The sequence below is a fragment of the Pleurodeles waltl genome, chromosome 2_1 (genome assembly GCF_031143425.1).
Source record: "Pleurodeles waltl isolate 20211129_DDA chromosome 2_1, aPleWal1.hap1.20221129, whole genome shotgun sequence".
Lineage (NCBI taxonomy): Eukaryota > Metazoa > Chordata > Amphibia > Caudata > Salamandridae > Pleurodeles > Pleurodeles waltl.
This window is the reverse complement of record NC_090438.1, coordinates 267685612-267697905: the sequence shown is the minus strand read 5'-3', so window position 1 is coordinate 267697905 and position 12294 is coordinate 267685612.

Sequence of the window (12294 nt, the reverse complement as noted above, 5' to 3'; positions counted from 1 at the left end):
TGCTACACGCAAATCGTGCGTTTGGCGTTTTTGGACGCTGCTGGGGCCCAGGAGGGACCAGGAGGTCGCAAATTGGACCTGCAGAGAGAGGGGACGTCGAGCAAGACAAAAAGCCCTCACTGAAGCAGGTAGCACCCGGAGAAGTGCCAGAAACAGGCACTACGAGGATGCGTGAAACGGTGCTCGCCGAAGTTGCACAAAGAAGTCCCACGTCGCCGGAGACCAACTTAGAAAGTCGTGCAAAGCAGGTTAGAGTGCCGTGGACCCAGGCTTGGCTGTGCACGAAGGATTTCCGCCGGAAGTGCACAGGGGCCGGAGTAGCTTGCAAAGTCGCGGTTCCCAGCAATGCAGCCCAGCGAGGTGAGGCAAGGACTTACCTCCACCAAACTTGGGCTGAAGAGTCACTGGACTGTGGGGGTCACTTGGACGGTGTCGCTGGATTCGAGGGACCTCGCTCGTCGTGCTGAGAGGAGACCCAAGGGATCGGTAATGCAGCTTTTTGGTGCCTGCGGTTGCAGGGGGAAGATTCCGTCGACCCACGGGAGATTTCTTCGGAGCTTCTGGTGCAGAGAGGAGGCAGGCTACCCCCACAGCATGCACAAGCAGGAAAACAGTCGAGAAGGCGGCAGGATCAGCGTTACAGAGTTGCAGTAGTCGTCTTTGCTACTATGTTGCAGGTTTGCAGGCTTCCAGCGCGGTCAGCGGTCGATTCCTTATCAGAAGGTGAAGAGGGAGATGCAGAGGAACTCGGCTGAGCTCATGCATTCGTTATCTAAAGTTTCCCCAGAGACAGAGACCCTAAATAGCCAGAAAAGAGGGTTTGGCTACCTAGGAGAGAGGAAAGGCTACTAACACCTGAAGGAGCCTATCAGCAGGAGTCTCTGACGTCACCTGGTGGCACTGGCCACTCAGAGCAGTCCAGTGTGCCAGCAGCACCTCTGTTTCCAAGATGGCAGAGGTCTGGAGCACACTGGAGGAGCTCTGGACACCTCCCAGGGGAGGTGCAGGTCAGGGGAGTGGTCACTCCCCTTTCCTTTGTCCAGTTTCGCGCCAGAGCAGGGGCTAAGGGGTCCCTGAACCGGTGTAGACTGGCTTATGCAGAATTGGGCACATCTGTGCCCAACAAAGCATTTCCAGAGGCTGGGGGAGGCTACTCCTCCCCTGCCTTCACACCATTTTCCAAAGGGAGAGGGTGTCACACCCTCTCTCAGAGGAAGTTCTTTGTTCTGCCATCCTGGGCCAGGCCTGGCTGGACCCCAGGAGGGCAGCTGCCTGTCTGAGGGGTTGGCAGCAGCAGCAGCTGCAGAGAAACCCCAGGAAGGGCAGTCTGGCAGTACCAGGGTCTGTGCTACAGACCACTGGGATCATGGAATTGTACCAACAATGCCAGGATGGCATAGAGGGGGCAATTCCATGATCATAGACATGTTACATGGCCATATTCGGAGTTACCATGGTGAAGCTACATATAGGTAGTGACCTATATGTAGTGCACGCGTGTAATGGTGTCCCCGCACTCACAAAGTTCAGTGAATTGTCTCTGAACAATGTGGGGGCACCTTGGCTAGTGCCAGGGTGCCCTCACACTAAGTAACTTTGCACCTAACCTTTACCAGGTAAAGGTTAGACATATAGGTGACTTATAAGTTACTTAAGTGCAGTGTAAAATGGCTGTGAAATAACGTGGACGTTATTTCACTCAGGCTGCAGTGGCAGGCCTGTGTAAGAATTGTCAGAGCTCCCTATGGGTGGCAAAAGAAATGCTGCAGCCCATAGGGATCTCCTGGAACCCCAATACCCTGGGTAACTCAGTACCATATACTAGGGAATTATAAGGGTGTTCCAGTAAGCCAATGTGAATTGGTAAAATTGGTCACTAGCCTGTTAGTGACAATTTAAAAGTAATGAGAGAGCATAACCACTGAGGTTCTGGTTAGCAGAGCCTCAGTGAGACAGTTAGGCACCACACAGGGAACATATACATGCACTGGGGCCCTGTGTGACAGGGTCCCAGTGACACATACATATAGGCCACAAACCTATGAGCACTGGGGTCCTGACCAGCAGGATCCCAGTGACACATAACAAACATACTGAAAACATAGTGTTTTCACTATGAGCACTGAGGCCTGGCTATCAGGATCCCAGTGAGACAGTGAAAACAGTGACAAACACCCTGACATACACTCACAAACAGGCCAAAAGTGGGGGTAACAAGGCTAGAAAGAGGCTACCTTCTCACAGCATAGTGATCCACCTGTCAGATAGAGGCACCTGAACCTAGCCTTCAGGAGGCCAGAGGTCCTTTCAATGATCCTTCTGGTTTGCCCGTGTGCCTCATTGTAACGTTCTTCTGCCCTTGTCCTGGCATTCCTCACAGAGGTCAGCAGCCATGATAGGTTTAGGTAGCAAGAGTCACCTTCAAATATTGATGGACAACATTTAGCCACACACTATCCTATGTGGCCAACAGCATAGGTATACACCAACATATACTGGGTGGGAACCAGGGCTCCCCTATTAGCCACACCCTGTGCCTCTATAGTTGGGCCATCACATTTGGGATGCTGCTATTCCTTAGGAGAAAGGCATCATGCACTGACCCAGGATACTTAGCATTGACGTGGGAGATGTGCTGGTCTGCCAGGCACACCATCTGCACATTCATGGAGTGGAAACTGTAACGATTCCTGTACATCTGTTAATTTTGCCGGGGGGACACAAATGCAATATGTGTTCCATCAATCATCCCATTTATATTGGGGATATGTCCCATTGCATAAAACCCGGCCTTCACAGTGGCCAAATCCTCCACCTGGAGGAAAGCAATGTAGCTGCACATGTGTTTTATCAGGCTAGACAAGACTCTTGCTAGCACGATTGAGAACATTGGCTGTGACATTCCTGCTGCCAAGCCCACTGTCAGTTTGAAAGAACCATTTGCCGGTAAATGGAGCACTGATAGAACCTGCACAAGAGGGGGGATCCCAGTGGGATTACGGATAGCTGATATCAGGTCAGGTTTCAACTGGGCACACATGTCTGTGATTGTGGCCCTGTCCAATCCAGAGTGAGTAGGCTGTCACAATTTCAAGAACTGTACCACAGCAGCAGTCCACATCGTGCAAACATGTTTTGGGACAGTAGTCAAAATGGGGAGCACCCTGTCTTCCATTCCAGCATTTGTGACCCCAAGGCATCATGGTAAATGCAGTCATTAGCACAAATTTGAACAGAGTTTTAAAAGTTTTTCACCATAAGTTGGTGCGGCGAGTGCCGTATCTTCGGACACGTGTTTCTGGCTATTTGGCCGTCGTCAGCGAAGAGCAACGTGTAGCTGGCGGGGTTGCTTGAAATGCCGCCTTGAAAGTATTCACAGGTTTAAGTACCACTCAAGAAGGCGCACAGGTGCTTCACCCGAGCTCGTCAGCTCAGAGGCTCACGGGAGCCTTAATTACAACAGTCAAAATGGGGAGCACCCTGTCTTCCATTCCAGCATTTGTGACCCCAAGGCATCATGGTAAATGCAGTCATTAGCACAAATTTGAACAGAGTTTTAAAAGTTTTTCACCATAAGTTGGTGCGGCGAGTGCCGTATCTTCGGACACGTGTTTCTGGCTATTTGGCCGTCGTCAGCGAAGAGCAACGTGTAGCTGGCGGGGTTGCTTGAAATGCCGCCTTGAAAGTATTCACAGGTTTAAGTACCACTCAAGAAGGCGCACAGGTGCTTCACCCGAGCTCGTCAGCTCAGAGGCTCACGGGAGCCTTAATTACAACAGTGAAAATGGGGAGCACCCTGTCTTCCATTCCAGCATTTGTGACCCCAAGGCATCATGGTAAATGCAGTCATTAGCACAAATTTGAACAGAGTTTTAAAAGTTTTTCACCATAAGTTGGTGCGGCGAGTGCCGTATCTTCGGACACGTGTTTCTGGCTATTTGGCCGTCGTCAGCGAAGAGCAACGTGTAGCTGGCGGGGTTGCTTGAAATGCCGCCTTGAAAGTATTCACAGGTTTAAGTACCACTCAAGAAGGCGCACAGGTGCTTCACCCGAGCTCGTCAGCTCAGAGGCTCACGGGAGCCTTAATTACAACAGTCAAAATGGGGAGCACCCTGTCTTCCATTCCAGCATTTGTGACCCCAAGGCATCATGGTAAATGCAGTCATTAGCACAAATTTGAACAGAGTTTTAAAAGTTTTTCACCATAAGTTGGTGCGGCGAGTGCCGTATCTTCGGACACGTGTTTCTGGCTATTTGGCCGTCGTCAGCGAAGAGCAACGTGTAGCTGGCGGGGTTGCTTGAAATGCCGCCTTGAAAGTATTCACAGGTTTAAGTACCACTCAAGAAGGCGCACAGGTGCTTCACCCGAGCTCGTCAGCTCAGAGGCTCACGGGAGCCTTAATTACAACAGTCAAAATGGGGAGCACCCTGTCTTCCATTCCAGCATTTGTGACCCCAAGGCATCATGGTAAATGCAGTCATTAGCACAAATTTGAACAGAGTTTTAAAAGTTTTTCACCATAAGTTGGTGCGGCGAGTGCCGTATCTTCGGACACGTGTTTCTGGCTATTTGGCCATCGTCAGCGAAGAGCAACGTGTAGCTGGCGGGGTTGCTTGAAATGTCGCCTTGAAAGTATTCACAGGTTTAAGTACCACTCAAGAAGGCGCACAGGTGCTTCACCCGAGCTCGTCAGCTCAGAGGCTCACGGGAGCCTTAATTACAACAGTCAAAATGGGGAGCACTCTGTCTTCCATTCCAGCATTTGTGACCCCAAGGCATCATGGTAAATGCAGTCATTAGCACAAATTTGAACAGAGTTTTAAAAGTTTTTCACCATAAGTTGGTGCGGCGAGTGCCGTATCTTCGGACACGTGTTTCTGGCTATTTGGCCGTCGTCAGCGAAGAGCAACGTGTAGCCGGCGGGGTTGCTTGAAATGCCGCCTTGAAAGTATTCACAGGTTTAAGTACCACTCAAGAAGGCGCACAGGTGCTTCACCCGAGCTCGTCAGCTCAGAGGCTCACGGGAGCCTTAATTACAACAGTCAAAATGGGGAGCACCCTGTCTTCCATTCCAGCATTTGTGACCCCAAGGCATCACTTATGGTGAAAAACTTTTAAAACTCTGTTCAAATTCGTGCTAATGACTGCATTTACCATGATGCCTTGGGGTCACAAATGCTGGAATGGAAGACAGGGTGCTCCCCATTTTGACTGTTGTAATTAAGGCTCCCGTGAGCCTCTGAGCTGACGAGCTCGGGTGAAGCACCTGTGCGCCTTCTTGAGTGGTACTTAAACCTGTGAATACTTTCAAGGCGGCATTTCAAGCAACCCCGCCAGCTACACGTTGCTCTTCGCTGACGACGGCCAAATAGCCAGAAACACGTGTCCGAAGATACGGCACTCGCCGCACCAACTTATGGTGAAAAACTTTTAAAACTCTGTTCAAATTCGTGCTAATGACTGCATTTACCATGATGCCTTGGGGTCACAAATGCTGGAATGGAAGACAGGGTGCTCCCCATTTTGACTGTTGTAATTAAGGCTCCCGTGAGCCTCTGAGCTGACGAGCTCGGGTGAAGCACCTGTGCGCCTTCTTGAGTGGTACTTAAACCTGTGAATACTTTCAAGGCGGCATTTCAAGCAACCCCGCCAGCTACACGTTGCTCTTCGCTGACGATGGCCAAATAGCCAGAAACACGTGTCCGAAGATACGGCACTCGCCGCACCAACTTATGGTGAAAAACTTTTAAAACTCTGTTCAAATTCGTGCTAATGACTGCATTTACCATGATGCCTTGGGGTCACAAATGCTGGAATGGAAGACAGGGTGCTCCCCATTTTGACTGTTGTAATTAAGGCTCCCGTGAGCCTCAGAGCTGACGAGCTCGGGTGAAGCACCTGTGCGCCTTCTTGAGTGGTACTTAAACCTGTGAATACTTTCAAGGCGGCATTTCAAGCAACCCCGCCAGCTACACATTGCTCTTCGCTGACGACGGCCAAATAGCCAGAAACACGTGTCCGAAGATACGGCACTCGCCGCACCAACTTATGGTGAAAAACTTTTAAAACTCTGTTCAAATTCGTGCTAATGACTGCATTTACCATGATGCCTTGGGGTCACAAATGCTGGAATGGAAGACAGGGTGCTCCCCATTTTGACTGTTGTAATTAAGGCTCCCGTGAGCCTCTGAGCTGACGAGCTCGGGTGAAGCACCTGTGCGCCTTCTTGAGTGGTACTTAAACCTGTGAATACTTTCAAGGCGGCATTTCAAGCAACCCCGCCAGCTAGACGTTGCTCTTCGCTGACGACGGCCAAATAGCCAGAAACACGTGTCCGAAGAAACGGCACTCGCCGCACCAACTTATGGTGAAAAACTTTTAAAACTCTGTTCAAATTCGTGCTAATGACTGCATTTACCATGATGACTTGGGGTCACAAATGCTGGAATGGAAGACAGGGTGCTCCCCATTTTGACTGTTGTAATTAAGGCTCCCGTGAGCCTCTGAGCTGACGAGCTCGGGTGAAGCACCTGTGCGCCTTCTTGAGTGGTACTTAAACCTTTGAATACTTTCAAGGCGGCATTTCAAGCAACCCCGCCAGCTACACGTTGCTCTTCGCTGACGACGGCCAAATAGCCAGAAACACGTGTCCGAAGATACGGCACTCGCCGCACCAACTTATGGTGAAAAACTTTTAAAACTCTGTTCAAATTCGTGCTAATGACTGCATTTACCATGATGCCTTGGGGTCACAAATGCTGGAATGGAAGACAGGGTGCTCCCCATTTTGACTGTTGTAATTAAGGCTCCCGTGAGCCTCTGAGCTGACGAGCTCGGGTGAAGCACCTGTGCGCCTTCTTGAGTGGTACTTAAACCTGTGAATACTTTCAAGGCGGCATTTCAAGCAACCCCGCCAGCTACACGTTGCTCTTCGCTGACGACGGCCAAATAGCCAGAAACACGTGTCCGAAGATACGGCACTCGCCGCACCAACTTATGGTGAAAAACTTTTAAAACTCTGTTCAAATTCGTGCTAATGACTGCATTTACCATGATGCCTTGGGGTCACAAATGCTGGAATGGAAGACATGGTGCTCCCCATTTTGACTGTTGTAATTAAGGCTCCCGTGAGCCTCTGAGCTGACGAGCTCGGGTGAAGGACCTGTGCGCCTTCTTGAGTGGTACTTAAACCTGTGAATACTTTCAAGGCGGCATTTCAAGCAACCCCGCCAGCTACACGTTGCTCTTCGCTGACGACGGCCAAATAGCCAGAAACACGTGTCCGAAGATACGGCACTCGCCGCACCAACTTATGGTGAAAAACGTTTAAAACTCTGTTCAAATTCGTGCTAATGACTGCATTTACCATGATGCCTTGGGGTCACAAATGCTGGAATGGAAGACAGGGTGCTCCCCATTTTGACTGTTGTAATTAAGGCTCCCGTGAGCCTCTGAGCTGACGAGCTCGGGTGAAGCACCTGTGCGCCTTCTTGAGTGGTACTTAAACCTGTGAATACTTTCAAGGCGGCATTTCAAGCAACCCCGCCAGCTACACGTTGCTCTTCGCTGACGACGGCCAAATAGCCAGAAACACGTGTCCGAAGATACGGCACTCGCCGCACCAACTTATGGTGAAAAACTTTTAAAACTCTGTTCAAATTCGTGCTAATGACTGCATTTACCATGATGCCTTGGGGTCACAAATGCTGGAATGGAAGACAGGGTGCTCCCCATTTTGACTGATGTTTTGGGACAGTGTAATTTAAAAAGTATTTGCCTATTTATCCTGTGACGCAGCAATTATCGATAGGCCTGTTAACCCCCCCTGAAATGGCAACCACCTGTCCTGTGTGGAGGGACAGGTGGAAGTGAGGTAATATCACCGACGTTGTGCGCAGTGGCAGTTGGCGGCCGCAAACTGGCGTGCTATTCCTCATTGGTTCATATTGGGCCCTATGGGGTACAGTGACCAATGGGGATCTGCGCCGGCGGTGACAGTATGCACCGGTGTGGACGTGACCGTCATTTTAATTCACATTCCTCACTTGTTTCCTGACCTTCCGCAGGAGAGGACCTACACTGCATGTGCTGCTCTGACCTTTGTCTGGAACCTACCATGGCCTTCACTTCTGAGGAGTTGGAGCGACTGGTGGATGGGGCCCTACCCCAGTACGGACTGCTGTATGGGCCTCCAGACCAACAGGTGAGTACATTGTGGGCATGATGCATGTGGCATGAATGCATGGAGTTATGTGTACACTGTGGGGACGATGCGTAGGCCAGAAAGCATTGTGTAAGGGGGTGGGTGGATGTCCTCTTGGCTGTGTACATGTTGTGCGCTGGGCTATGTGTGTGCAACGGCGGGTACCGTGGGCCATTTGTGTGACAGGCTGGACTGTTTGTCTAATGGTGTTCTCCTGTCTATATTGCCTCTGCAGGTCAGCACCCATCAAAAGAAGGGAATATGGCATGCCATCACCAAGGAGGTGCGGACCCTGGGGGTCTATGGCAGGCGGAGCACCCACTGTCACAAACGGTGAGAGGACCTGAGACGCTGGCCATGAAAGACCGTGGAGGCCCAGCTTGGGATGGCCTCCCAATGAGGAAGGAGTGCCCGGCTGACCCTGACCCCCCTGATGGCCCACATACTGGCGGTTGCCTTCCCTGAACTGGATGGGCGCTTGAGGGCATTATAGCAGCCACAAAGGGGTGAGTACAGTGGCTATCATTACAACTTACAGCTAGTGGGGTAGTATCCTGCTGGTGGTTGTGTGTCAGTGAGTGCCCCTAGGCAAGGCCAGATATAGCAGCGTAGGTCCTCTGGAGGCTAAGGGTTCAATGGAAAATACTGCTTACCTAGCTTGATAGTATTCGCTTCTAGGCAGGGTATCATGGGTCCCAGGTGTGCTGCAGTTGGTGGTGTGTGCCCCTCCTCATGCCTTGGTGACTAGCTATTTCACTGGTAGTACAATGCATAGTACGTAGGCCTGTTCCCTGTGTGTGAGGGTGCTGTGTACGCCAACGGTGGTGTTGTGCACTAGCATCATCTGGCGGATGAGCAGAGGCACCGGTAACAGAGGGAGATGCATCCCACAGGACCCTGGAGGCAGAGTCCACTGACGCCAATGGAACCAGTGGGCTGGAAGGCGAAGGGAGCACCATGATGGAGACTTGATGGGACAACACAGCCTCTGATACCTCCTCCAATGGGAGCTCCCTGGTGGTGGCGGACACCTCTGTGGCCACCCCAGCTGCAGGTACAGCCGCCACTCCTGTACCAGCACTGACCTCCCAGTAGCCCCTCAGCGGGTTGTCCATGCCCACTCACCCAGAAGGGTGAGCATCTCCTTCGCCCCAGGCACCTCAGGCCCTGCCGAAGTGAGCCCTGCTGCCCTGAGTGAGGAGGCTATTGACCTCCTGAGATCCATCTCTGTAGGGCAATCAACCATTGTGAATGCCATCCAGGGGCTGGTATCCCAGATGCAGCAATGCAATGCAATCCTGGAGGGTATTCACTGTGGATTGGCGGCCCAACAGAGATTGATTCAGGCTCTGGCCTCCTCTCTGATGGCAGCCATTGTCCCTGTTTCTACCGTCCCCTCTCCAACTTCCACTTACCAGTCACATTCTGCTAAATCCTAACCTATCCTAAGCACACAGACAGACAGGCATGCACACAAGACAATACACAAGAGCGGCACAGACAAACACAAGCACCGCACTTCATCCCACAAGCACTCACACAAACACCATTCAGTTGCAGAAATGACAACATCCACTGTCCCCACTGTCTCCCCTTCCTCCTCCTCCTCCACCTCTCACCCAGGTATGTCCACACTCACACTTGCTTGCATTACATCAATATTCACTACCAGCATCATCACCACACCAAGCAGAACACACAGCACACTGGCAGACACCTCCACAACATCCATGCATGCGTCCCCTGTGTCCTCTCCCACTGTGTCTGTCCCCCCTCCTAAAGGACACAAACAAAAGCATTCAGACACCCAACAGCCATCTACCTCACAACAGCAGACAGCCCATGCACCTGCACCCAAATCCAGTAGACATACACCTCCAACAACCACTCCCTCATCCTCCACTCCCATTACTCCCTCCTCCTCCCGCCCAAACATCCCTAAAAAGCTTTTCCTTTCCCAGCATGACCTCTCCCCTACCATCCCCCTTGTCCTGTACGTATAGGGAGGGTATCAAGGACACAGCCCAGCACATCACCCGAACAGTCCACAGGGCCAGTGGTAGCACCACCTACTCGTGTTAGTAGGGATACCAGAACAACAACACTGAAGGGGAAGGAGGCAGCACAACCTGGAATGAAAAGGGAGAGTCCGGCATCAGCTGTGAGGAAGGGGATGGAGCCTGCACCAGCTGGGAAGAATGGGAAGAAGCCTGCACCAGCTGTGAAGAAGGGGAAGGAGCCTGCACCAGCTGGGAAGGAGGCTGTACCAGCAGGCAGAGAGGGGAAGAGCCCATCAACCCCTGCCAGGAAGGGTAAGGGATCCCCAACCCATAACCAGGAGGAGAAGAGGCACATAGGCCAGAGGGAGCTGAGAGGCAAACACCACCACCACCACCAGCTGTCACAGGACCCCCACTGCCAGCCGTGGTTGTGCTGCCATCACAGAGTGCAGGGGCTGACCAGGAGCCTCCCCCAACCACCACCAGCATGCAGCCATCACAGAGTGCAGGGGCTGACCAGGAGCCTTCCACAACCACCACTAGCATGCAGCCATCACAGAGTGCAGGAGCTGCCCAGGAGACTCCCACAACCACCACCACAGTGCATCCATCACCGCCTGCGGACGCCATGTAATCCACCCTCTAGGGGCTACTGTGCGGGTTGCCCCCTCCAGAACCAGTGGGGTATTCACCCACTCGAGAGACTGGGGCCTTGCACTCCCCAGGACGAAGCACAGGGCATGTTGCCCCTCCAGAACCAGTGGGGTATTCACCCACTCGAGAGACTGTGGCCTTGCATTCCCCAGTACAAAACACAGGGCATGTTGCCCCCTCCAGGACAAGTGGGTTTCGCGTTGGACCTTGGACTGTGCCCTGTTTCCATGTGGGCCCTTTGAACTTTGGACTGGACAGTGTCCCTTTTCTATACAAGTGTACATATCTGTTTCATGGCCAAATCGGATTCTTAATTTTGATGTTGAAGTATTTACAATCACTATTGTCCTTGCATTATTCTGCAGTTTTTCGGGGTCAAATTGTTTTTGTATTGCAGCTGGTTGTGTGTGTGGTGTGTGTGTGTGAATGGTGTGTGTTGTGCATGTTTGTGCACTCTCTTTTTCCTCCCACCCTCCCTTGTGTGCTAGGCGGCTGTACTCACTGTCATCGTCTTCATTGGTGTTGGTGTTCCAGGTGGATAATGGCGTAGAAGATCATCGGGAATACTTGCAGTTCGGGTTCCATAGTGGCGTGGTTCTTTCCTGTGTCTCCAATGGTGAGTCCTTTGACTTTTGTGCTCTGTTTCTGCCAGGCTTTTGATGGCGATGGTACTGCCCCGGAAAAGGTGGCGGTTTGCACGGTCTTATTATGGTGGGCTGAACTTTGACTTCAGCCTGGTTTGTAGGTGGCTACTGCTGTGGTGGCTGTTGTTTCTGCCGTGGCGGTTGGTATGGTACATTGGCTGTCTATCTCAGATATCACCGCCATGGTTATATTTTGGCGGTACTTACCGCCAGCCTGTTGGCGGTATTACCGCCACTTTATCACCCACATCCAGGGTCGTAACGAGGGCCTTAGATCTGCAACAACTTGCAAAGAAAGGACAAGAGATGACCCACATCAACAACAACAGGAACGTACACTAACAAAAGGCATGAATACAAAACAAAGTGACTGTGCATAAGGTTCACACCTCCTACATAAGTGTATTATACTAAGAAAAACAATGTCCATATGTTACATGAAGTACTGTTGAGGTTGCCAAACTGTTAAACTTCGGGTGCAGTTGTGTCAGTTGATAAATCAAACAGCACCTAAAAATTCAATATTATTAAACCAAGGCACACCAAAAAGGTCTATTCCTTCTTGTAGCAGTCAGAATTCCAATTCGCTGGTAGCATATGGTAGTGATTGTATTCATCAAAACAATTCAGAGAGGTAACAGCCATCATGAGTCCAGAGATACAACAGCCAACACGTGTTTCATCAACAAGACGTTTCAAGGCTATGGGATGTACATACAAGAAAATATATATATATCAATAATCAAATCTCACAGGCAATAAACAGGGAATCCACTTCACATAAATCACCCA